At 43.8% G+C, this 27,159-nt stretch overlaps 1 protein-coding gene and 1 pseudogene across 12 annotated transcripts in view; one reads left to right on the forward strand and one right to left on the reverse strand.

Moving 5' to 3' along the window:
* The window catches only part of Rgs6 (regulator of G-protein signaling 6), a 651,590-nt gene that overhangs the window by 266,023 nt on the left and 358,408 nt on the right, over window positions 1-27,159 (forward strand). The gene's annotated exons all lie outside the window — the stretch shown is intronic.
* LOC120093445 (small nucleolar RNA SNORA17) lies at window positions 16,494-16,616 on the reverse strand (annotated as a pseudogene).

Below are 27,159 nucleotides of genomic sequence, written 5' to 3' on the forward strand. Positions count from 1 at the left end.
AGGAAGACAGGAACCTGGAGGCAGGAGCTGATGCAGAGGCCACTGAGGGATGTGGCTACTGGTTTGCTTCCCATGGATTTCCAGGCTGCTTTCTTGTAGAACCCAAGACCACCAGCACAGGGATGACACCACTCACAATGGTTTGGGCCCTCCTCCATTGATCAATAGTTAAGAAAATGGTATACCTCCCAATCTCGTGGATGTATTTTCTCAATTGAGGTTCCCTTCTTTCAGGTAACTCAGTTCCTGCACAGTGTGTGTGTGTGTGTGTGTGTGTGTGTGTGTGTGTGTGTGTGTGTGTGCATGCATGCGTGTAGGGGGTTGGGGTAGGAGCGGTAACTGTTGGCCTTAGAAGCAGAGCACTACAGGTGCCGCTGAAGACTTCCGTGTCTCTCTCAATTTATCTCCATTTATCTCCAAAGACAACCACTATGTTAATGTGCTTTAGAGCAACTGTACAGTTGCCTCGCATATTTGAAAATAAGAATATGATTCTGCAGGCACAGCTCTCTAGCTTACCACATACCATTTTAGTCTTTATGTGGCTCCAGTTTATTTACTTGAATTTCTAAATCTGATTTTGTCCATCTGTCCACTCTCTAGTTCCTCAGCATGCTGTCCTTTCTATATTTTCATGGCCATCACAGGCAGGCTTGTAAGACTAATGAAGTACTTCTTTTTTCGCTCATTAACTGGGAATCTCACATTCCAATGTTGTCCCTTGCTGCAGTGGCTAGAATAGCCTAACTTTCTATGTTTGGGTGTGTGTGTGTGTGTGTGTGTGTGTGTGTGTGTGTGTGTGTGTGTGCGCGCGCGCGTGCATGCCTGCGTGTATGCCTGCCTGCCTGTCTATCCCTTGTTCTGTATAACAACCCATTTTGGAAGTAGCTGAGAGGGCAGAGCTTGGAGAGAAGACAGAAGACCTGTAAGCTGTCAGTTATCTCAACTGTGGCTTTTCTGTCACAAAGGTCTAGCCTTTCCAGTTTATATAAAGCTCTGTGTTGGTATGCTTGCTTAATCATACAGCGAATTCTCCAAGTTACCTGATTATTCATCAAGAGCCAGTTTGCCCTCTAAATATTCAGCCCACAATTGTCTTTTAATTGCCACCAACACACACACACACACACACACACACACACACACACACACACACACACACACACCCCTCCTCAGTGAAGTGGCTGTACCACTATCTTTAGCCGCATTTGCCTTGCCTTAACACTTCTCTCCTTTTAAAGGCATCTCCTTTGCTGTGACACTGTTTACTTTCATTATGCCTTAATTATGGGACTCTGATAACCACAGAAGAGCAGGAGGGGCAATAAGTGGGGGTTTGTGGGTGACTATGTGTCAGCTGGAGGCAGAGATGTTTGACAGCCATAGCATTTGTTCCTACAAGTGTCTTCCAATTACTGCCATGTGATTGCTGTCCCCAGCAAGCGAGGGAGAGGAGCCAGCCTCTTCCAGCCGCTCAGACACTTTCTCACTGGCTGTGCTTTTGAACACCCCACCATTCATCTTTCCTCTGATGTGTCTTTGACGGTCAGTTTGAGCATCCGATTTCTTCTTGGATGAGTGAAGACTGGCCCTAGGTGGGAATATGTTACTCGTCTCAAAAGGTAAATGAAGAAGCAGAGAGAAGCCTCATCTACCCCAGGAGCCATAGTGTAAGCTGAAGAAAACTGTATTTGAGCAGCTGTGAATGAATACAGTGTGAATACACAGAGCCTCTGCTCTGTGTGTGTGTGTGTGTGTACATGTGTGTGCATATGTGTCTATGTGCATGTGTGTGTGCACATGTGTGTATGTGTGCACATGTGTGTGCATACATGTCTGTGTGCATGTGTGTGTGGTGTGCACGCGTATGTGTGTAGAAGTCAGAAGGCAACCTCAGCTGTCATTATTAGGCATCTTCCCCCCTTTTGGAGACAAGGTCTCTCACTGTCTATGACTTCACTAAGTAGGCTAAGTGAGTTAGTCAGTGAGCCCCCAGGGACCTGCCTGTCCCTGCCTCCTATCTCACCATCATTGAGATGGCGAGTGTGTACCACCCAGCTTTCCACATTGGTTCTTGGTTTCCAAACTCAGGTCCTCATGTTTGTGAGGCAAGAGCTTTACTGGCCAGCCATCTACCACCCCACTCTTAGCGTTACCAAATAGTTATCAATGCAAAAATATGTTTGGCTGCAGGTAATAGGAAAGGGTTTCTGTGGTCCTCTTGACACATTCCATTGCTCCAGACTTAGGTGAGTTTCTGGTATGTCATCTCATGCACAGATCCTTTCTCCTCCGTTCTCATTACTGTTTTAAGTTACCGCTTCATGGTTGCAAAATGGCTGCTGCGACTGCTAATATTCCCAGAGGGCGGAACATACCGTGCTGGGCATAGCTCTCTCCGTCAGGATAACAAAATATATACAGACAACACCCCAGTAGACATGTTGCTCTCCCTTCTAAATGCCCAGTGACGTCACATGGCTGCACCAGTTTTAAAGCTCAGAAAGTTGGCAATTCAGTTGACATAGTAAGATGTCAAACAAAGCAGAGGGCTTTAACCAAGAAGTGCGTACACACTGATGGGGCCAATAATGCTAATCACAGCCTTCTATCTATCAGACCGGAGAGATGGCTGTCAGGCATACATATGAACAAACGTGCTATCTCCTGTACAGCTGGGGGTTCTGTGTGGCACGCCACCTGAGGTAGAAAGGCAGGAAATGCAAGGACACCATCTACGCTGACACACTTGCTTGTTGACCTTGCCTTGAAGGATGTTAGTGGAAGTGAAGTAATCTTGGTTTATTTCAGAAAAACTTCTAATGTTTTCCTTCCCAACAAAACCCAACCTTGAAAACAATGGCAGGAAATATAGACATCTGAAGCAGAGCTTATTAATTCATTAGACACTCACAGAATATGCGTGTTCTGGGGGCCTGAGGGACAGCGATCTGATGATAATTACCACTCACGCTGAAAACAAACAGTGAATCCTCTAGTGGGCTAAGACTTCCAGTGTCCCTTGCCTGAATGTTGCAAGGAGAAAAGACTTGATTCCCAGAGGTTTTCTTTTCCCCCCTAATGTTGGGTACTGCTGTGGGACAAGCCACAGAGCCCAAGCTGGCACTTCTCATGGGTCTCTCTCTTGTGTTCTTGCTCTGGTATGGGAGCTGGGACTCCTGAATATGGCTTCACCATGGGTCTTGGTCTTTGATAGTCTAGTGGCTTGGTTCTGAAGCTGTACATTCCAAGACATTAAGGGGCTTGTTAGAAAGTGCCTTTTAAAAAGACATGGCCTCGGGATAATCTTGAACTTTGGACTCCCCTGCCTCTATCTCTCCAGTTCTGGGACTACGGGCATTGCTTTTTGAGTCTTTGCTGAGCTCCATGGGTCTGAATGGCTATGGGATCCTTAGGGGGGTTCACCAGAGAGTCCTGTCTTCCCAAGTCTCCAGAAGGCCACAATTAGCAAAAAGACCAGGAATGAAGAGGTGGGAAGAGGGCGGGTGCCTTCCTGCTGTAAACTAGCAATTTTCATCATTCCCTGCCTTGGCCTATGTGGCTGCTGCTACCTGGAACATCCCTCCTCGCTGTCTCTGCCTGGCAGACTCCCACACTCCCCCAGATGCAGCCCAGCTGGTGACTTCTTCATGAAGCCCACCTCATCTGTCGGCTTGGGTGCTTCATTCGTCCTCTCCACCCACAGTTTTGTGCTTGTCATCCTGTCTCTGCAGAGCCTGTTCCTTCCTGGATTGTGGCCAGGGACTCACTCCTAGCCTGGTGCTCACAACAAAGCAGAATATGTGTAGAAGCTGGAAAGCAGGAATGCACGGTCAGCCATGCCAGTGCGTGGTTACTTTCTCAGAGGACACACAGTAGTTATCTTTGATGTCTTAAACTCTCCCTGACCCAAAGAGGACAAGCTAAAAATGTCAGGCTCAACTAAGTGTGTAGACTTTTCCAGAGTCAAAGATGGGTAAACTAAGTGTGGCTCATTTTCCTGTTATCTAAAAGCAAAACCCCATCCTCACCAACCAGTTTCAAACCCTTGTCCTAGAAGCTCTGTTAGGGTTACCAAAACACAGAGCCTCTCCTTTCCTACCCCTGGTTCCTGGACAGTGCAATGAACATCTCTCACCCTTTTTGGGGTCTGCTTAGCCTTTGGCTAAGATGATACACTCCTGTTCTGTTCATTTCCTGTCTTAGGAAAGGGGGGATGTGTTGAGAGGGGTGGGGGACATGTTGAGCATCTTGGCGAAAGCACAGTGCACTTATTCTCAGCTGTGGGGGGCTGGCTATGGCAGGCATGCTGTGGAATGTGGAGAAGAGCTGAACTTTGAAGCAGGCACAGCTGTGAACTTAGTTCTTTTGAAGGTGTGAACTGTGCAATGGTATTGCTTTTCTTCGGCCAGACGCACAGAAGGTCAGAGTCTGGGGCAAATTTGTTCCACACATATGTCTTGACTGACCTTCACAAGATCTATAGAAACAGTGGGGAAAACTTGCTAATGTTTGACAACCAGGAGAGTGTATGTAAAAGCCTACTCTTCTGGTATCCCCAAAATCTGCAAGTTTTAGCAAAATTGAGCTTCAGTCTCTAATGTGCAATACTTACTTATTAATAAGCAAAAGCAATGGTTATTCCCAAGGACAAATGGGAGCCCCCTCTCTTCCTTCATCCTCTGAGAAATTACACCCTACATTCTTTCAATGGCAACTATGTACCTCTTCCTGGATAAATTATTCTAAAAGATGAGTCTTGTGTGTGATGTTAGACAACTTAGTGCATGAACAATCTCATGGGAGGCTCCTCGAGGCAAGCCTGGCAACTCCTATGAGCCATTTTGTCTTACAGAGTTTAAGAGAAACGAGCCAATGGTCAGTTGTGTTAACTAGCTTTATATCAACTTGATATGAGCAAAAATCATAGTAGAGGAGAGAACCTCAATTTAGAAAATTGCCTTCAGAAGAATCTCTCTCTCTCTTGTCTTGTGACTCTGGCTTTCCAGGCACATACATGCTGCTGCACCAGGCTCTGTGCGTTTCAAGGGCTCTGACTCAGGCCCTCAGTGCTGTGACACAAGCACTTTGCTGACTAAGCCTTCTCCAGCCCCCACTATTCCCACTTTATAGATGATTACACGGAGGCTAACGTGGGTTCTCACTCACCCACTGGTGTATCACCAGCAATGCCAGGCTATCCCTCTGAGCAGTGTTGGAAACAAACTTCTTAATAGGTTCCTAGTGGCTCAGTTTAGGTGGAATCTTCTAGCTACCAGCTTACCTCATCAACAGTGAAATGTCCTGCTTGACAGAAAACCTCACAGTAAAAAACAGTATATATACCTCAGGCTGACTTGTCCTCTTGGCATCTCTCTGTGTTTCAAACCATAAAGTGCTCACAGGGGATGCCTGGGTAAGGTAGAAGCTGGGTGTTTGGACCCTCCTCAGCAAGCAAACCCCAATCTCTTGTCTCAGAGGCAGAACCAGCATAGAATATGCTACCCTGTTGGTGATGGGCACTTGTAAGGGAAGCTTCAGTACAGGCATACTGGAATCTGACTGGACTTCTATTTCTTGGAATTAAAGCCCCAGCCAAGCAGAGGGTGGCCATGTGAGCCACATCAAGAGGCAAGGAGATTGTTTGAGAGTGTCATTATGGAGGAAAGAACCTCATGGGGCTGGAGCTATAGAAATGGCAAGAGTAAGGGTGGATTGGAGAGGGTTGTGAAGTTATAAAAGACCAAGTCTGGTAGAAGAGGGACAAGAACATAAGGGCTGATGGGAAGGGAGTGAAGACTCATGAGTTCAGGTTAGAACTCTGATGTTCGCTTGAAGGTGTTTAAAGGCTATTGTAAGACCTCTCTTCTCAGCTCCCTAGCTTGCCTTATACACGTTCCCTGAGTGAATTTCTTAGCTACTCAATACATATTTGCTGGTTAAATGAACCTATCTGCAAATAAGTAGCATTCCTTCCTACAACTTACCAATCAATGTCAAACCAATTGAATCAAAGCCAATAGGGACTGGGAGCTTGTATTGATATTTATCGATTCCTAGCCATAGATTATTCTGATCTGTAGCCAGATATGAGAGTTGCAGCTTCCATTTTAATCTAATAATAGATGAAAGGTATATGGACAGCTCTATCTACTATCTATCATCTATTTATCTATCATCTATCTATCTATCTATCTATCTATCTATCTATCTATCCATCTATCTACCTATCTTTCATCTATCTATCTATCTACCTATCTATCATCTATCTATCTATCTATCCATCTATCTATCTACCTATCTATCATCTATCTATCTATCTACCTATCTATCATCTATCTATCTATCTATCTATCTATCTATCTATCTATCTATCTATCATCTCTCTCTATCTATCATTTATTTGTTTACAAAGAATTAGGTCTCATCATGGCCTTTTTTCAAACAATGATTTTTGTTGTCCCACTCCTTTCCCCCATGTGGTGATTTGGATAGGTTTGGACCCCCATAGATCCATGTGTTTGAATGGTTGGCCCTAGGGACTAGCACTATTAGGAGGTGTGGCCTTGTTGGAGGAATTGTGTCACTGTGAAGTGGGCTTTGAGGTCTCCTATGCTTAAGTGCTGCCCAGTGTGGAATTCCAGTCTCCTCTTGGTTGCCTTTAGATCAATATATAGAACTCTTGGCTCCCCAGGCGCCATGTTCAGCCTGTAAGCTTCCTTGCTTCCTTCCATGATGATAATGAGCTAAACCTCTGAAACTGTAAACCAGCCCCAATTAAAGTTGTCCTTTCTGAGAATTACCTTGGTCATGGTGTCTCTTCACATAATAAAACCCTAAGACATCCCATTCTCCGTGTTCTCTTGTACGTTCCCTTCCATTCTCCTTTCACTTTCATGTTATACACAACCCTTTGCTCCACTCACAAACGTCTCTGTGTCCTTTCAGCGTCTCCACGTGTGGTGTTCATTGTGATTCCGGCTCTATGCCATTTCAAGTTTACTCATTTCATTTACTGATTCACCTCTATACTTCCCGTGTGAACATCTGGCACAATAAATACTATAGAACAAGACAACGTTTTAGGGTTTTGAGAACTGAAAATTAATCTCAGCAGTGCCTGCAAGCGGTAGACAGGAGGCACTGTGCTTCTGAGCCTGCATCTGGGCTGTTTGTCATGGATGCCTTGCATTTCTTCACAGCACAGGACTTGCTACTTCCAAAGGGGGCGCTGTTCTGAACGTGAAGTCAGACCCTGCCAGGTGACCCTCTGGACTCTCAGTGTGCTTCCTCTTTGTTCCCAAGCTCCTTTTTTGACACAGACTTATGTTTTCCCCAGATTCGTGTGAGGAAGCCATACCCCCAAATGCATTGATATTTGAATAAAAGGCTGTAGGGACAATTAGATTAGGATGGTGTAAGGTTGTCGTGATGGACCATATGACAATCATCTTTGAGGGAGGGAGCAAGACCTCAACAGAACCTGTCCCTACTAGGACCCTGTGCTTGGACTTAAAACTAGGATGGTGTGAAACTAAATTATGGTAGACCAGTGTACTCTCTTATCCTCCAAACTGTGTTTCTTTCCATCTTCCTCTCAGCTACTTCCCCTCCAGCTGCACAGCTGCAGTTGACCTCTTGGCTATGATGAATCTTATTGTGTGCAGGCTGAAGACATGACCAGCTGCAAAGGAACTCATGTGGCAAAGGATCGTCACTTTCCATTGCTTCAGGATTCCCTCTTCTGAGGCTTGGGAGGCGGTCTACATAAGAAGTGATTTTCTTTGTCAGCTGGTCTGGTGTAGTTGATAAGAAGGTCGTATTAAATCTTCTATGTATCTGTCTATGACTATGTACTTCTGGAAGCATTCTGTCCAATGATGTCACGGTTCTTTAGAAGTTCCCTTCCAAAGTTGGGAAAGATTCCAACTCCTGATTCAATGGCTGCTGCTATTTTTCTATCCACTCATTTTTTAAATTCTGTTACTTTACCCAAACAGATTTACATAAAATTGTGAATATATACACAAGAAATATGAGCCAATAAAATGAAAGAAAATCAAAACCAAGAGTTGAAAAGGAGGCCTTTGAAATCTCAAAGTTGACCTCACTGACATGGAGAGAGCAAGGGGTTTCGTTACATATTTTCCTGTTGGGTTACTAAGTGCTGGTTACTGGAATGAAGGTTTGGGTTAGTCACAGAACTCTACAAGGTCATTATTCTCATTCCTAATTCATAGATTAGTAGCTGACGTTCAAGATCATGTGATGAACCCACAGTAGGGCCTGGGGTATAGTGTAGTATCCCTGACCATGGAGTAGTTCATGAATTGCTTCTCTCATTACTGTGGCAAAATGGCAGACAAGAGCAGCCTAAGGAAGGAAGGGATACAGTGCATCACCACGGGAAGCCATGATAGCGGGAGGAAGATAAGAGAGCTGTCATATGTCCACACCAGGAAGCAGAGAGAGAGAGAGAGAGAGAGAGAGAGAGAGAGAGAGAGAGAGAGAGAGAGAGAGAGAGAGATTTGCTTAGCTTCCTTTTTTTATGTGGTCTTAGACTCCAGCCCATGCAATAGTGCTACGTACATTTAAGATGGGACTTTCCACTCCAATTAATCCAATTCAAAATCTCCCTCACAGGCATGCTCCGAGTCTTGTCTCTTAGGTGATTTTACATCCTGCCAAGTTGGCAACCAGTATTAACCATTGTAAGCAGTTTACAATGCCCCAAATACCAGCTACCATTCCTGATGAAGTTTGATAGTCATACACCCAAACAAAAATAGATAAAGATGACATAAAAGATTTTTTATGAAGCAAAACAAAACCTACTTGTTTGTTAGTTTGTTTGAGACAGGGTCTTACTATGTAGCTCTGGCTGGCCTTGAGTTCACTATGTAGACCAGGCTAGCCTTGAATTCACAAAGATCAGCCTGTCTCTGACTCTCAAGGGCTGGGATTAAAGGTGTGTATCCTTATACCTGGTCACAATCAACTTTTAAATCTGTAAATTACTTTAAACTAATTTTTATTGACTAAAGGTTGGTAACTTAATGTCAGACTAATGTCTTACTACTAATAATCATTATTATTGTTGCCTTAAAATTCTTCTTGTTCCCCAAATCATGGATCTGGTAGTTCAATGGAACAGAATATTTAAAGCTGTAAATGTTCCAGAGAATTCTGATGCCAAAATTGTCATAAAGCTCAGAAGAAGAATGAAAGATTTGGCTCTTTGCTCAGAGTTGAACACTGTGTACAAAATATCTTAGGAAGAATTCCATAGCTCCATTATTTCAAACTGAGGGAAAAGGGCTTTCTCAGCTTTATTGTGTTCCCTGCTGTGGTGAGCCAGCTCTTCCCTGCAGAGTTTCCTGCTGTCTGTGGAACCCCTCCCTCCCCACCACACTATAGTCATTTGCGCACCCCCTTCTCCAGGAGAAGCAGGAGCCTGAGTCATTCAAAATGTCTCCAAACTCCAGTGGGGATATTTGAGTGTCAAGTGTGACATATACTATATTTAAGTATTACTTAGGAAGAAAAGCAAAAACCTCAACACTTGGAAATGATTGTTAAATTAATGTTTTGGTGGGAAATCACTCTCTTATGTATGCAACTTAATGTCTTCTGTGCACTTTTGTCTTCTTCCCTAAAAGCATAAGAAATAACCACTCCCTGTCATCACTTTGCTTCCAGTGTCTGGAAAGCAGCAAAAATCAAACCAGCTGCTCTCAGTCTTTCATTTCCTTAAACTTCTCTTATTTTTAATGGGCAGGCAAAGTTCACTCTATATTATGTGACAGGTTTTAAAATCAATATACATTGTGGAATAGTAAATCTAATTAACAAATGCCTTAGCTCTGATAGTTGTCATTTTTTTTTTGTACTGAAAGCATCTCATGTACACTCTGTTCACGTCACCATTAACAATACTCACCTTGTCATTCAGCCAATTGCTTCCATGTCCCCACTTGCTTGAGCTGTGTATTTTTGACCACGTGGCAACCTGGTGCAAAGTATGATGTCAGAAGATGTCTTCCCTAAGTAATAAGAGCGTCATAAAGTCCTAACTATAATGTCTTCATTGAGATAAATTAAATCACAGACACACCCTCTCACCCTCTCAATAGGCTGAAAGGAGTAAAGCAAGCTTGGGCTTTTTCCGTGGTGGAGACGAGTTTCCTGGGAATGTTCTAGAAACATGCAAGCCACTCAAAGCCTAGATTCACTTTGTATCACTTCAGCCTCATATCTGGTCATTAAGGCCAGCCTGAGTCGAAAGGATCAAAAGACAGGTGTCCCTGAGAGAAGAATTGTGGACATTTTTACAGCTCACCAAAGGATGACGTGGTTATTCATTGAGTCAAACAAGTTAATGGCCCTCATACCTGTAATCTCAGCCTTTGAGAGGGAGAAGATGGTGGTGCAATGAGACCCTGCCTGAAAACAAGTGAACAGGAAAGAAATTAATTAATGTTGGCAAGGTACTTAGAACAATGTCCGCGCCCATGCAGTTACTGCTGTTTTTCCGGTTGTTGTTGTTCCTGTCTTTGTTGGCATTTCTATGGAGACTGGGTATCTTTTATTTTGCTTTTGAAGTGATGTGGGAGGAGGAGTCTATCTTTAGCATTCACTTTACAGGTTGCTCTCTGCTGCCCCAGGCCATGGAGCCATTTCTTTTGTCCCCATAGATGACCTCACTTCCGTCCCCTCCTCTGATGTATGCTCCTAGGGGTTCTTGGGCTCCCAGAGTGTTCTTGATTGTCTTTTATTCTCTGTCAAAATCTGGATCCTCGATTCTTTCCATGGTGATGTTTTCCAATTTCCCATTTAGAAGGAAAGTAGTCACACAAATTTGGATGTTGCTTAATATTTTTTCTTACAATGTTATGTAGATATTTACCAAAGAAAGCTGTGTACAAGCCAACTGTGCTTGCCCACAGCTTCTATGCAGCTATAGACTTAGAGAGATGAAAATGGAGTCTTAACAAAGCAGACTTAATGATTACAGGGGACTTCAAAAGCCAAAACAGCAGGAATGATCTGATGCTCATTGTGCTTAAAAATAGCAGGTCCAGACTCAAATCACCATGACCTTTGCTGCCTCTATTCCTTCAAAGCTTTCACTATTTTGGCAAATGTAGTCCCTCTGCTTCTACACTGGGCGATGGTAGTCTTCAACCTTCCTACAGGATGAGAACATAGTTAGCTGTCTAGTCTACCTATGTTTCTATTTCTTAAGTCTACCATGGTTAGCATGGTGCCACTTGGTGTCCAGATGGAGTCCTGAAGTCACCTGCAAGTGCTTGGTCACACAATTGCACTTAGTGACCTAGAACCTTATTAGAAAGATGTTTACCAGGGCTGGTGTGGAATTCAAGATTATGCCATTTATTTTATTCTAATTATTAATTAACTAATCTTTTGTAGTCTTAAGCATTGAACCCAGGACCTCATGCACGCTAGGTATATGCTTGACCACCGGGTTATGTATCCAGCCCCAAGACCACATCTGCATTTTAAACAAGTGCTTGGGTTATGGCTGTGCTATTGGTTGAGGGAGAGCATCTTGAACCATTTATGTAGCCAAAGACAACCGTGAATTCCTGATCTTCTTGCCTTCCCTGTTTTAATGCTCGCATGTGACATAGCAGTTGGTTTATTTATTGCTGAGGTTTGAACTTAGGGCTTTATTTTTTTCTTTCTTTTAGGCAAGCAATCTAACAATATAGCTACATCCCTGGCCTTCTAGCGGGACTTTTGAAAGATTTAATAGGGGTTGGGGATTTAGCTCAGTGGTAGAGCGCTTGCCTAGCAAGCAAAAGGCCCTGGGTTCGGTCCCCAGCTCCGGAAAAAATACAAAAAAAAAAAAAAAAAGAAAGAAAGAAAGATTTAATAGTTATATGAAGCAATCTGATATTTAAATGATGGTTTGTAGATAGGTCCATGGTTTCTAGTTGGAAAATTAGTTGATAAAACCTAAGAAATAGTTAGGCATTTTAGAGAATCTGACTTTGCAGGATTCAAACCCAGATGTTAAAGATGAAGTGTATATGATGTGTAGCTTTTTAAAAAAGTGTTTTAGTTTTCAATTAAAAAGTTAAAGGAATGTTTAAATAAACAGATGGTAGATGGGTAGATGGGTGAATGGATGGATGGATGGATGGATGGATGGATGGATGGATGGACTGATGGGTAGATGGGTGGATGGGTGGATGGATAGATGGATGGATGGATGGATGGATGGGTGGATGGATAGCTGGATAAGTGTATGGGTGGATAAGCATAAAGACAGGCAAGATGAGTGGACTTAGGAAAACAAGTCCTTGTCAGCACCATGAGAAGGCTGCCTTACCACTCACGTTCTGTTTGTTGATGTCTCCCCAGCTGACACACATGCTTGTTAAGACACTGGTGTGAGCTCTGCACTCTTTTTCTCTCAACCTCATCTGATGGTTTAGGTCCCAGAGAGTTGGCCTGAGTGTGTTTGGAGCTGACACTTGTATGCATCTCAAAGTGGTTTATCTAGAGCAAACACTAGAATTACATTTTTTTTATCTCACAGAAAAATGTTTTATGAGCAAGGCCTAATCTGGGTAGCGATTACAGTATTGGGCTTTCTCTGTAAAAAGGCCACCCTCCTGCATTCTCTCATGGAACTTCTCAACAGAAAATAGCTATGAAACTATTTAGAAAAGACAACTCCTGTCTATATAAACTATCAGTTAAAAAGTACTTTTAATTTCAGTAATTTTTCTAACAAAAAAATTAACAAAACAAACCAAACCAAACTATAAATCACAAAAAACCCAAATTCAAAAACTGAAAACACAAAATGTGTCTAAGAAAACAAAGAATAAGCTTGTAGTGCGTGTTTAGATACTAGATGTTAAACTTTACTCATTTAAAATTTAAGACTATTTCCTAAAAAGAGAAAAAGAGCAGTAATAGTAAAGAAAATAGCAAAATAAAAAATATAGTAGAGAACCACAAAATTTCTGTGATAAGAAAATTAAATCCAACTGTACAAATATTTATGAAAATTGCAAAAAGAAAGAAAGGGGGGAAAAAACCCAAATTTAGTAGAGCTTGATCCTTGCCTTTAGGAGACTGAATTTAAGGAGAAAAAACTAAAAATGTGTTAAACTGTAAAGCCAGCCTAATGTGAGCTGTAATATAAGGAAGGCACGAATACAGTTTGTTCAGATAAGAAGGGAGGTGTTTGATTGACAGCAGACAGAGCATAGTGAGCCAATGGCAGGGTTAGGAAAGTCATCTGAGCTACAGATGCACCTCCTCTTCCCATTCTTAGAACATGAGGATGCTGACTAGGACGTCTCTTGACTACTCTTGCTGTACTCCACATTAACCACAGAGCACTGTTACCATCACCAAGTACTTTTTTTAAAAGTTAAAATTGTGCACACACTCTGCCCATATTCACCCTTGAACAGTTCCTGGACATATCTGTTCCATTATCAGATAATAGTTACTCTATACTACACTCTCTTCTCATCAGTCCTTGATGTTACTTCTTAGTTTTTTATACTTAAGTCTCACCAGCCTCTTTATGTAAATGTCACTGGCCACCTGAGTGTCTGACATTCATTCTCTAGAAGATGCTTTAGGGAGGACTTACAGGAACAATACACTCTGAGTTCGGTTTTTTTGCACATGAAATCCTTGGCTCCTGCTTGACTTTCTTGAATACACCATTTCCTCTGTGATAATTCATTGCCAAATTCTGATGCCCATTCAGGCTACTTCTTAAAGCAAGTCATGCTCTCTTTTTGCCTGGAATCCAAAGCATTTTTTTCCCCTGTAATGTCTTGCCATTTTATTTTTCTGTAACTCGATATTAGTAATTTTTAGTTATTATTCTCACATGTGCAGTTTCTTAAATTATTAGTATACAGTTTCTAATTCTAGGAGGGTTTCTTTCTTTTAGTTTTAAGTTGATTTAACAAACAAACAAACAAACAAACAAACAACAAATGCTTCTCTTCTCTGCCACCAAGTGCCATACCCCTAACTTGGCTTTTCTCCAGATCTTCTCCAAAGACTTTCAGAATCAAGCAATTCCTGAGCAAGAAACAAAAGCAAAATCGTCCTATTCCTCAATGGATTCAGGTGAAGCCTGATAACGTAATCAAGTACAACACCAAGAGAAGACACTGGAGGAGAAAGAAGCTGGGTCTGTAAGGATTCACACAATGGCAAGATTGAGAGTTCATACTGAATCATGGTCGTCAATCAATCCTACCAGATGGAGCTCAACATTAAAAAATATTAATAGTTCTTTGTGAATTTCACATTATGTACCTCAAACCTACTCATCTCTCTCACCCCTCATACTGGCCCTCCACCCTTGAAACCTCCCCCACAACAGAGGAAAACAGATCTTGTGGAAGCTGTAGTGTGTCACAGTGTGTCCCATAGTATACACTTTCGTCCATATGTCTTTCTTTGCCTGCAAATTGCATTGCAATGACTCCTTGGTCTTGTACGAAGCCTCTAGCTTCTGCAACTCTATCAATACTGGCTCCTCACTGGTACTTCTCTTGGCTACCCTGTTAGAGCTCTCTGTCATGGAGAGTCTGTAGTTTTGGATTTGTAGGGCTGGCCACTTCATGCACTCCAGCTGTTCATCAATGGGGTAGATGTTGGGATGAGCCAATTCAAAGCCCTGGATATGGGCCTGAGAGATAATCTCAGATGGTCAGCCAGCTGGCCCTCTAGCTTTCACACCCTTAGGGCCACCTCATTGGTAAACAACCCCCAGCCCCATGACCAGGGCCAGCTCTACTCTCCTGCGCAGGTGAGGCGGGTCCACTCTCCCAAGAATTGCAGCAGGCGAGGGACATGGCTAGTTCTCCCGTTCTCATGACCCCCAGAGCCATGGCTCCTACTTGTCATAGATGTCATGGGACAAGGGAGGGGAAGAGGCCATCTGTCCCCTTTCTGCATCCCCTCTGGCAGACTAGAGGCATGGCTGGCTGTCCTGTGCTCATCCCCTCTTGGTTGGCTCACCTGCAACCCCATATCGAGGCCCATCTCTATTGTGCTGCCCAGCTAATTACAGGGCCAGCTCTCTTGAGTGCTGCAGCAGGTGAGGGGAGGGATAGCTCTCTGCTCTCATGAGCCTGGGCCCAGCTTTCCTGCCAGCCGTAGGTGACAAGGGATGGGGTGGGGCATCTCTTCCTCACCCATGACACCACCTGGTACACAAGTTGGGAGCCAGCTCATCCATACCCCTACCATCAGCTCTACTATGCTGCCCAGGTGAGGTGCAGGACCTGGTCTCCCCAAGTGCTGAGGTAGGCAAGGGGAAGGGCCACCTCCCTGCTGCCATGACCCTGTCAGTGCCAACTCTCCTGCCTGCTACCAGTGGTGAGAGCAAAAGGGAAGAGAAGGGATTTCTTCTTTGCTAACCCTACTGCACAGCGAACAAGAGACAGGGCTGGCTCTCCCATACTCATTGTAACACCCACATCCAGGGCCAGCTCTACTGTGCTGCCCAGGGGAGGTGCAGGGACTGCTCTACCAGGTGCTGCAGCAGGTGAGGGGCAGGGCCAACTCTCCTGCTCTCCTTACCCTGGGGCCAGGATTCCTACCTCCTGCAGGTGGTAAGGGTTGATCTGGTACAGGTGACAAGTGGTAGGGTCAGCTCCCTACACTCACATCCTAGGGCCTGGCTCACCTGCAACTCCCACGATGTGCAGGGCTCACTCTCCTGAGTACTGCAGCTGGCTAGGAGCAGGAGTCAACTTTCCTGCTCTCATATCCCCAGGGCCAGCTCTCTCTTGATGCTCAGGTGAAGGGTGAGGTCTGTTTGCACAGCCCTCACTTATCAACATGTCCCCGGGCAGCAGACCAGACCAGGGATGTCTGTCTGACCTTTGGTGGTAACAGACTCCTACTTTCCCTGGGCCACAGACCCAGTGGCAACACAGGCCAGGACCCCACCATGGCTCCAGGTGATATCCCCTGACTACTCACATTAGGCTGTTCCTCACTACCTCAAGTTTCCAGTTCTGCCTCTCTTCATTGTGCACACATCCTTCTGTTTCTCTTTCTCTTCCATTTCCCCACCACTTACTTGTTCCTTTTAGTGGCTCCCCAGAGACTTGTCTGGGGTCCTCTCCAGAGTGATCTCAGGAGTGCTAATGCTCTACTTGTGCAGTATGGCGCTGGGCCGTTGTCATCTTGGGCATGGTCTGCCCCACCCCAGGCCTGTGTGTTGTTGAACTGGTGGTCATCTGCCCTGTCTAGGCCCCATGGCACATGTCTGATGGTCACATCTTGGGCTCACTCCTCACCTGGACCACTTCAGTGGCTCCATGTGACCTTGTCTCAGGCTCACTCCTGCCTGAGGGCCCGAGGTCTTAGGTAGGTTCTTCTAGTCTCTGGCTTGCTCCCTGTGCTAGGAGCCAGTGTGGGCCTGCACGGTACTGGACTGGTGGTCATCTTAGGCTTGACTTTTTTCAGGGAAGGTTAGGCTACTAATCATTCAGCTGTTCATAGGTCAGAACACTGAGCACAGACATAGCCTCTCTCCTCTCTGCCACCTACGGATGCCCATGTGACACAGTAACCACTCCTCTAGGGGCAGGGGAGCTGGACATTTTTAACCTGGAGACTAGGTCATGTTTAAATTGGGGGGTGTGGTTTGCCCGGTAATAAAATGTAGAACCTCTCAAAAAGGAAACAAAATCTTGTCATATAATTTTACAAGCATCTGATACCAGAAGTCTGACCTAGGATTCGCAGCAGAACAGGTTTGTCTGCTGTCTCAAGAGTGATAACATCTAGTGATGTTGAAGTTATAGTCCCTGGGTTTGCTTGTCCTTCTTCCTCAGAGACTCCGGTTATCCTTACGTTGTACCCTATTTGACCATCTTCACAAGTGTTCCTTATAACTTGCTTTGCCCTTCTCCCACCTCACCTCTCTCCTACCACCCAGGCTATACGTGAGCATCCTAGGGTGATTGTGGGTCACCAGCCTGGGGTATATGGCACTGGGAATTGGACCTTGATCTCTGTGTGCTGGGCAAGTGCTTTTCCAGATGAGCTGCTTGCCTAGGTCCTCACTTCTTTCATTCGCCTTTTGGAGATTGATATCATTCCCTTCTTTTTATCTAAAGGATCCAGATATTATCCTTTTCAAAGCTATTTCTTGTTAGGACTTGTTTTGTTGTTGTATTTTATTTTGTTTTGCTTGGTTTCCTAAAATTTTGATTCTCTCCTAAATCCTTCACTTTATTTATGCATTTTTTCTGGTTCTTATTTGTGTACGTGTGTGTGTGTGTGTGTGTGTGTCCCATGTTTTCTTGGTGTCTTCAGCAAATTTGTAAATTGTATTTTGTGACCTGGTTCCCATCTATGGGGACAGTCATCATATATTTTTTCATAGTCATCTTGATCCTCATGAGACATTGATAATGGCATTGGGGGGGGGTCATGGTAATACTTTGTGGGGTTTGATCATCTTGCTTTTGTGTTTCTCATTGTCCTGAGGTTTTAGCAGGAGCCTTGGCTGAGTTGTTCTTTCTAACTTCACAGTGTTCTCTTCTCATGAACCCACACAGTGTTAACAGCGTAGCTTTCTGTGTGAAGATTTCTGGTTCCTTTTCCTTCTTACTGATACATGATTTCCCATTTTCCATTTTTTGTTCTGATCATCTTTGTTTTTTGTTTGTTTGTTTGTTTTGTCAATAGTTCCTCTCCAGGGACCTTGTGAGGGAGAGAGAGGGGAATTTCAGGGAGATGCATCCTGCTGTCTTTTGTTGTTTGTGGGAGGTAGCTTGTTGCTTCATTTGCTTGATCATTTTATTTACATTTTTCCATTCCCATTGCTCTATTATATTTGGAGATCTCCATGGACAAAATAATAGTTGTTACTACTAGTGGCATTCTCTCAGAATCTCTCCTGTGGTGTAGAGTTCAGAGGTCAGTATTGAGTGTCTTTCTCAGGCACTCTGTGCTTCACTATTATTTAGGCAAGTCCCTTCCTGAACCCGGAGCTTTCCAGTTGGCTAGACTATGTGGAAAGCAAGCTCCAGGAATCCTCCCCTGTCCTCTTCTCCAGTACTTGGATCACAGACACACTGTCACATCTGGCTTTTTATGTGGGGTCTTAACTCAGGTCACACGCTGACATGGCAAGCACTTTACCTCAGGATTCCTAGGCTTTTAAGCTGATAATTATGAAGATTTGGACTTGAGAGATGCATCTGGATTGTGTCTCGTTTGGCCTTGTCTGACCTACCTCATGTAGCTATCAGATACCAAATGCATCTCTTAAGTCCAAAGGATTTTTGGAGCCATGACAAGAAAAAAAATTATAAATACAATTACGAAGAGCAACAAGAGCAACTGGCTTCTAAAATGGAAGGGATTGTATTGCAGAGATGGGGGGATCTGTTTTCTTCTTCTTACCCAGAGCAGCATAGGAATGTCACAGAAGTAAATGAGATGTGGGAAAAAGTAGGTTGAGCAGCCCAGTCTGGGGTCTTTTCAGGGTTCATGATGTTTTTATTTATTTAGCAAATAAACACATTTTTGTACAGTGTCTTTTGGTAGTCAGACCCTATCTTAAGAACTTTAAAAAACACTCAGTCAAAGGACAATGTGGTGGTACATGTCTTTAATCCTGGCACTTAGGAGGCAGAGACAAGCAGATCTTTGAGTTCGAGGCCAGCCTGGTCTACAAAGTGAGTTCCAGGACAGTTAGGGTTGCACAGAGAAACCCTGCCTTGAAAACAAAGAAACCCAAAATCAAAACAAACAAAAACTACATACATACACAGACATACACATAGACACACATATACACAGATACACATATAGTCACAGACAGACACTCACACACACTCACAGACACACACAGACACACACACACAGTCACACATACAGACACACTGACACACACACACACACACACACACACACACACACACACACACACCATGATGTAGTCCATAGTTACCCACAGAGGATCTGAATGTGGAAATGGGGCATGAGAAGGTGGCCTTTCTCAGTGCCACACAGGAAAAGTGAGCATTGCCCTGCTTCACCACTAAGCATTAAGACTGATCGATTAGCCAGAAGACTCTCTCTCTGGCCTGGAGAGCATGCCCCTCCTCTGAAGGGTACTGTGATGCCTCCATTCTTACATATGAAGGCTTGTGGCTTTCACTGTGGGATTCTCGCACAGTCTTCACCGTTCATAAATGTTCCAGACATTGTTGGCTGTCACACACATTCTAACATAATCCTCACAAAGGATTAGCACCATCCCTGGTGTACACACAAGGTACTTAGCACAACTTAGAGTGTGAGATTTAAACTCACTCTGCTAACCCAATGCAGTCCTCTGGAGAGTCTTTTATTTCTTAAAGTGCCCTAGCTTCATGTTACTGCCCTATCACCTGGACTCCTCAGGGAACCGACTAACCCACCTTCCCAATTAGCTTAAGGAGCATCGGGCTGTAAAGTGTTTCTCTCCTCATTCCCGCCAACAGACATCATTCTGAGAGTCAAATACGAGGTCTTTGTAATCTTTTGTGCTGGTTTGTGTAGCTGTAGAATTATCCTCCCAACCACATGTGAAGCCTGGTGGGAGATCACCTATAGCCTGATGATGAAGAAATGGAGCCACACCTCTATTCTTTGAGGGTCTCTTCACATCTAGTAGCCCCTCACCAGCATCCTAGTCAGTTCCTTACCACCTACTAACCTGCCTCACCTCACACACTAAGCTCAGGACCCCAGACTCTCCTTTTCCGAGTTACTTCCCTTTGGAGATACTTGTTTTTTTCTCAGCGTTTAACACATCAAGTCTGTGTTCCTATATTTGGTCTCGTAGGCCCTTTTTAATGTTTCCTTCTTTTGGGACTTTAGCTTCCAGGTCCCTCTGAGGGGAGGGCTTAGGCTTGGAGTAGAAGCAAGCCTTTCCTTCCTTCCACTCTCCCTCCTTTGCCCTCCCTTGGTCATGTTTCCTTTTCTACCTATGACTGTAAAAAGAAATCAATTCTTTTCAGCTAAAGTAAATTACATCCAACTCTCCTTACATTGGGGAAAGGCACTAAAGTGCTGACAGGTACCGTCTTGGGAATGGATGGGTGTTCTTACCAACTTCCTCCCAGGCAAATCAGAAGCAAAAAATTAACTTGTGAACAGCCATTCTAGATGGAAGGAGAGCAGTAACTAACATGAAAGCACTTTAACTCCCAGTAGGAGACATCCTATTTCTGTGCATTTTCCACTTACAAATTACCAACCCAATAGCATCTTAAATTGGAATTCGGAATGGACCACAGACTTGAGCTACAGTCATGGCTTTTAAATGCCATTTGAGGGCTGGGGAGATGGCTCAGTGGATAAAGGGATTGCTGTGTGATGATGAGGAATAGACTTTGAGAACTCAGCACTCGTGTGCATACTGCACAGGTATGGCGGTCTGCCTGCAATCCCAGCACTTGATAGGCAGGTATAGGGACTCCTCCAAGCAGCCCAGCTGGCTAGCCTAGCTGAATCAGTGAACTTCTGGTTCGGCAGGAGACCCTGCTGAGGGTGGAGAGAAATTGAGGAAGACAGCTGCCATCAACCTCTAGTCTGCAGTCTCATACCCATACATATGCCTATATATCCATACGTATGCGTACCCACTCATATACGTGTGCTCACACGTGTGAACAAACATACATGCATTCAGCATACATCCATGCAAACCACACAAATACATACACTACAAAAGTATAAGTTGAGCAGAAAAGCACAAATATGTGGCTAAAGGCATAATACATTTCTAGAACACAGTAGGAACGAACACATCTTGATTGTTCTTATCTACAGTCACACCATTCCTAGCAAGATTTTGGTAAATGTGCCATTTTGGTTGAGGTTATGACTTGAACCAGTCAAGGTGACCTTGAAGGATGCCACTTGTATGCATGTGACAAGTGCCAAGGGGGAACAGTTGAAATTAGGAGTAGCTTTTCTGAATAGGTTTTTGTCAACTTCACACAAGCTAAAGACCTCTGAAAAGAAGGAGCAACAATTGAGAAAATGTCTCTGTAATATTGGCCTGTAGGCAAGCCTGTGGGGCATTTTCTCTATTAAAGGTTAATGAGGGCAGGTGCCACCCCTGGACAAGTGGTCCTGGGGTACATAAAAAAATAAGCCATAATGAACAAGCCAGTAAGCAACAGTCCTCATGGCCTCTGCTTCAGTTCCTGACTTGAGGTTCCTATGTTGAGTTCTTGTCCTGACTTCCCTCATTGATGGAGAGTTTTAACATGAAATAAACCATTTGGGGTCATGGTGTTTTACTGCAACAGTAGAAACTTAACTAAGACAGTAATACCATCTCAGTGTGGACCAAGGAAGAGATCCACAGGGAAATGAGACTATTGGCTTTCCCATCATTGTGTGCCCATAAAAACATGGCAGACGTGGTGTCCTCAGCCAGTCACCCCAGGTCCAGGATATTTATGGATTAAAAGTGAGACAAGCTAATGCATGGCTCTCTACCAATAGGTTCTTGCTACTTTCTCCTTGGCTACAGTGCTGTTTGGCTCTTTAGTAGACGCTCCATGATGAGATGCCTGAGTCTACTGGCAGAGATAGGGTCTTAGAGAAACAGGGCTATAAGATATATGAGGTTTACTCTAATGGTCCTTGTCATATTGGGCAGATGGTGGCATTTACCTTGGCAATCAATAAGGGACTCTTTGTTCTCAGCCACAGATGGCTCAGGAAGCCCCCCTCCCTGTGACAGCACTTCACCCTCTCCCTCACACACCTTGGTAGCTATTTCCAAGTTTGTTCCCATGGCACGCATGTTTCATGCTTTTTGCTCATGGTAGCATGAGCTTATGTTGGTGCATGCTCTCCATGAGGCTGTATACTCGAGGGGTTAAGAGATTCAGGAGGAAACTCAAGGTCATGGAGCTTCAAGTGGCAATGATGCAGGATCCCAAGCCTGGTTCATCAATCCCAGAGTTCAGGCTCTTAATTGGAAGGCTGTCATGTCATAGAAATCATAATTGTTCTCTTAGGGCAAAATAATGGGCATGAAATAGTCCATCATCCCGTGATAATTACAATGGTAATTGGTTATTGGGTCTTTAGGAACTGTGCTAATCATGTCATAGACATTTTAGTTAATCTGTCCTGCCATTCTATATGTGGGCAGAATCATCACCAGTTTTCAGATGAGGACACTGAATGTCATAGAAGCTAAATGACTTTCTAAGCTGACTCACAGCCTGGTTTTCTCTGGCATCCATGGGCTCTTTCCTTAGCTTTACTCAGACCCAAATTCTGTATACTACTTGTTACTTCGAGCATAGCAAACTGTGCACTGTTGAAATATGTTGTTGCTGTTGGAATGCATTCTTAGTAAACCTGGCTGTTATATATAATTTGAATGCAAATATCACACTTTATGCTTTTTGCTAATGACTTATTCTTACTTATTTTATATTCTATAAATGAAATCCAAGTTCAAAAATGGGCCATAAAGCAGCAGAGACAATTCACAGAGTCAACAACCCATTTGGCCTAGGGACAGCTATGAAAGAGAGCACAGGGGTGGTCAAGAAGTTTTGAAATGGGGACAAGAGGCTTGAAGCTAAAAGAGCACAGTGGTTAACCATAGGAACTTGACAGAGACCAACTGAGAGCAATGATCAAAGCTGATCCCCTTACGTGTACATGGGATGCTGCACAGAACTCAGCATGGACCATTCAAAGGTCATCTGAAACAAATTTAAAAGGGGGAAAATCTCAGTGTGTGTGTGTGGGGCAGCGTCTCATGACCTTACCAAAATTTTGTATTGAACTGTTTTGTTGAACTGTTGACCTTTCTTATGCTGTATCACAAGGAAGCCAGTCTCTGTCAGAATTTAACATGCTACAGAAAGCTAATTGCACTCAACAACTAGTGGCCACCAGCTCAGTGTTTGGACTTAGAGGAATTTCTAAAGGTTTTTCTGTAGCCAAACCTGCTCTCAAGGGTCTCGGCCACTGTGGGGCAGTCAGTTTTACTATAGCTTTCTGTCTCCCAGTGAAGCCCTTACACCTGGGAAGTATATGCCCCAAACAGATGATGCCCACCAAAAGAGGCAGTGCCTGGACCTTGCATCAGTCAACAGAAAGCACCCGATTCTTCTCCACATCAATGCCCAACTATCCATCCTATAACCAACACTTCAGAAGTGAAGGATGAGAAGGACCTTTGAAGTCCTGCCTCATCCACCATTTTCACCTGACCTCTAGCCAGCCAACCAACTACTGCTTCTTCCAACATCTTGATCCTTTTCTACAGAAAACATGCTCGTATGACTTGCAAGATACAGCACATGCTTCTCAGGAGTCTGTTGGATTCCAAAGCACCAGTTTCTATGCTATAAGAATAAGCTTTTTTTCCTCATTGTTCAAAATGTGTTGATTATAATGGTTCTTATTTTGATTAATGGAGGTATTGTTGAGCATAGTTGACATGATTTAAGCTAAGGTTTTAAATAAAATATTGAAAAAACTGATTAAAAAAATTTGTGGTCCAAATCGAAACTCCTTTGGTACTACATGATACAGTACAACACACACACACACACACACACACACACACACACACACACACACACCATCTCAATACTGAGAAGGGTGTTGAAACCTACTAGCTGCGTTTTTTATTGGTCTTTCTATGTGCATAGTCACATGTGTGTATGCACGCACACGATGTGCTCATGCATCTCGCTTAGATTTTGTTGAGGGAAACTTTTCTGGCAAGACCCCTATCACGTGGACAATTATAGTGCTGGTGTTGATAGGACTAGTACCTTACATTGGTATGTTTTATGTTTACATATATTATGGTTGGACTTCCCTCCAACCATATGGGAGGAAACTGAGTCTTCTGGAGTGACTCATGAGAAATGAGGTAGGTTTAATTTTGTGACCCATGTTTCCTGATCTTTTTGCTGGAGTAAAGTTGTCAAACTGTATATATGGAGGTACCTCAGAAGCTGTCATAAAGAATGGGGCCAGGGGCCTCAAAGGCCTATATATTACAGCTCTGTTTCTTATTATTTTTAGGGTTTAGGAGATATTCTGTTTTGTAAAACTGTGGAGCAGTTTGTTGCTGCTATGCAAAGGCCATGACTAAACTGCAGGAAGCTATCATTCATTGCTGTGCGTGTGTAGGCTGGTAGGGGTTGACTGGGCCCTCATGGTGGCTGTGCATACTCCAGTACAGTTGTGAAGCCACTGAGATGACCTTGATCCAAGGTTTAATCCCTTAACCGGTGGGTTATGCAGGGCATACTCCTCTCATTATTTGCTTTCAGGCATGAGCTTTGGAACAGATGTGCTGTCACTTCCAAATTAAATAGCCAAGTTCAAATTCAAGGGACTCTTAAAAAAGATGCTGTGGCAAGGATGTAAGTAAATAGAGGAGTAGAGAACTGAGGACAATAACGCAATTATCCATAACTCTTTGAAAGCTTTACACCTTCATTACCTGTCTAAATTGGAGATGAAAACCCTCTAGCTACATACACCCCAGGGAGTTCTATGGGATGGATGCTGTATTGTAAGGCTATAGTGTCTGTATCCAGAGGCTACTGGTCATAAGAACTGTCACTTTCATCAGCCACCAGTTTGGACTATACTCAGTGTCTTCCTCTTTTCATAACTTACTCAGGCACAATGGTTGGATAAGTGAGAGGCAGGGGGCGGGAAGAGAGAGAGAGAGAGAGAGAGAGAGAGACAGAGAGAGAGACAGAGAGAGACAGAGAGAGAGACAGAGACAGAGACAGAGACAGAGACACAGAGACAGAGAGAGATACAGAGAGAAACAGAGAGACAGAGAGAGACATAGAGAGATACAGAGACACAGAAACAGACAGAGACAGAGACAGAGATGGACAGACAGAGCACACAGACAGAGACAGATACAGAGACAAAGAGACAGAAACAGAAACAGAGAAAGACAGAGAGACAGAGAAAGACATAGAGACACAGAAAGAGACAGACAGACCGAGACAGACAGACAGATGCACACAGACAGGCACACAGGGAGGCACCATACAAACTTGTCTCTACCTACTCAGAGTTTCAGCTTCCAGCCTTGTTTTATTCTGTGCCTTACCTCTCCCTCTGACCCCTGATCCCCCTACACCTCTTGAGATCTCTGTAGATAGATCCGCCTTCTCCCCTGCTATCTCCTTGCTTACTGTCCCAGTGTCATTCAATGTCTGAGTGTACCTGTTGAAAGCCATTGCTAACCCAGTCCCCAAAGCTAAGGGAGTTTATAACTTTGACCTTCTCCTGGTTAATTGGCCCTCATAAGCTGTCAGACACTGCTAAGGTCATTTAATTCTGTCTTCTTCATAATGTGGTTCAAGCTAAATGGCTAAGAGGCCAAATAATGAGAAATTCTCTGTAAAATGCAATGTTGCTCCATCTCACAAAGGGAGGGGGGAACAGCACAGGAGCTCCTCAGCAGAATATTTATTAAGATGGGATCTGTGGGGACTTTCCAAACACAGATGCAAAACAGTGAAACACACGGAGTGGCACTCACAACGTAAGGATGAATTCTGGAAGATTCCCCTTGTGCACAGGTTCTTTCCCCCAGTGAGTTTAATTCCTTGATGACAAAGCATGAGTTTTCAAGTCTCTCCTGATCCAGGGGCTTTTCAGTGGATGACTGAATTGAAGGGTGACCTCTGCATAGCAAAAGGGATGATGATGTTGGAAAACAGGATCTTTGGTAGATATGGAAAACCACACATGTGATCTAGTTATCCAGGATCCATTTTGAAAACAGGAAGGAAGGAGAACCATAGCCACAGCCACAAAATATTATTTGCTAATTATTCAGAGTCCACATGGATTCAGCCCATTTGCATGTGGAACTCCACCCCCTCTTCCTTTTTTCCCCTTGTTTGGAGACAGCATCTTACTGTGTAACCCTGGCATTCCTGGAGTAGCTACATAGAACAGGCTGGATTCAAACTTATAGAGATCCACGTGTTCCTGCCTCCTGAGTGCTGGGATTAAAGGCAGGAGTCACCACACTTGGTTTAAAATCCATTTCCTTATAAGAAACCTTCAATCTCTTTTTCAGATCTTTCCAATGTCCTGGAACTTGCTAAGTTTCTTCCTCACCTTCCTCTTATATCTCCTGAGATGATGAAAAATGTCTTTAGTTGAAGTTAGATGTCACATAGGTCAAGATCACCCTTAGACTACCATATTAGGGAAGAGACAGGTAAATGCTACTCAGATAGTTTCAGGTACTAATAGACTTAAGAGTAAGGAGTAGGGGATCTGAAGAGATTGCTCAGGAGAAATCTCTGAAGCCAGAACCTGGATTCTTGGCATCCATGAAAAGGCTGTGCATGGCAGCATCTGCTGGTTGTCCTATTGATGGGGAAGAGAAGGTAGAGGTAAAAGGATCCTTGGGACATACTGGGAAGACAGTCCAGTTAAACCCACAAGCTAGATAGACCCTATCTGGAAAAAACATGGTGGATACTGACTGAAGAAGATAGCCACCATCAACCCCTGGACAACACTTGGCAAAGGCAGGTGTATAAGTACACACACACGCACATGCACACAAACACATGTGTAGGTGTGAATATGAAGTAGGATGCTGGGATTGTGTGACTATGGGAGACTTTGAGAAAGACCCTGACAAGTACTGAGATGGTGGAATTGCCAGGGATTTGGAGTATGGGTTGAAGGGATGAGGGAGCTTGCAGGTTAGGGAGGGCTAACATCCCAGGGGCTCTTTGGATATGCGGGCCATGGTTCAAGATTTGTATTTGGCTCTGAGTACTCTTGTAGGTTATGGAGACTTTCTTTCAGGAAAGTGATAAAATCTAATTTATATTTTCAAAGGACTGGGTACACTACTGTGAGTGGACAGATCTTATGCCCCAGCCCTCTTCCTTCATTGTCATCTACTCCATGTCTCCATTGTGCAACCTGTAAGGTGTGATATCCACCTGTAGCTGTGAGGACTTGTCCATTAGCAGTCAAGAGGTTTGAGTCTATAAATGTTCAAAACTGGGCGTGAAAGTACAGCACTGTTATAACTGGTACTTCTCAGATGCTAGCTACTTCTGTTTCTGGTCCTTT

The sequence above is a fragment of the Rattus norvegicus genome, chromosome 6 (assembly GCF_036323735.1).
Source record: "Rattus norvegicus strain BN/NHsdMcwi chromosome 6, GRCr8, whole genome shotgun sequence".
Lineage (NCBI taxonomy): Eukaryota > Metazoa > Chordata > Mammalia > Rodentia > Muridae > Rattus > Rattus norvegicus.